We start from the raw sequence: 731 nt of genomic DNA on the forward strand, positions 1-731 counted from the left end.
TCCTCCCTCCTGTTGTAGCTCCTAACTTTGAGTTAAAACCTGTCATGTTTAATATGATTAGGGAGGCTGGAGTTTTCAATGGACTCCCTGCAGAAGATCCTTACACACACACACCTCAACAATTTTCAAGATATTTGTGATAACTTTAGAACAGAAGGTGTAACAGAAGAGAGTATGAGAATGAGGCTGTTCCCTCACTCTTTGGGCTCAAAAGCCAAAATTTGGATGAAATCCCTCACCCCTGGATCCATACACTCATGGGAAGAACTCACTAACAAGTTCATAGAGAGATTCCTCCCTATGTCTCGTCAAGCTAATGTCAGAGCAGAGCTCTCTAACTTCAGAATATTTTATGGAGAGAATCTCTATGAAGCATGAGAGAGGTATAAGGACATTATCAGAAATTATCCTAACCATGGGGTAGAGAAATGGGGAATTTTACAGTCTTTCTATAAAGGAATTGACCATACTTCTCAATCACATTTAAATTTTGCTGCATAAGGATATTTTTTTATAAGAACTCTTGAATCCAGATATGAGATCATAGAAGGTACTGCAGAACATTGTCTTCAGCTTCCACTAGAAAGGATGAATCCAGTCAGGAAGCCGGGCATACTATAATTGGATAAACAAACTGCTATGGAAGCTCAACTGGCTACATTAATGAATGAAGTGAATAATCTGAAAACTGACAAAGATCAACCAAGAGTGGAAGTCTTACAACTCACAAC

General features: G+C 38.7%; 1 non-coding gene across 1 annotated transcript; it reads right to left on the reverse strand.

Annotated features, from left to right (window-relative positions):
* Positions 1-315: 315 nt before the first annotated feature.
* LOC133292310 (small nucleolar RNA R71) lies at positions 316-422 on the reverse strand. The gene has a single exon (XR_009748897.1). It is a non-coding gene; the product is annotated as a small nucleolar RNA R71 (small nucleolar RNA).
* Between the last annotated feature and the right edge of the window lie 309 nt (positions 423-731).

This window comes from Gastrolobium bilobum, unplaced genomic scaffold (genome assembly GCF_033153095.1).
Source record: "Gastrolobium bilobum isolate Gb01-03AN ecotype WA unplaced genomic scaffold, APGP_CSIRO_Gbil_v1 utg93055, whole genome shotgun sequence".
NCBI lineage: Eukaryota > Viridiplantae > Streptophyta > Magnoliopsida > Fabales > Fabaceae > Gastrolobium > Gastrolobium bilobum.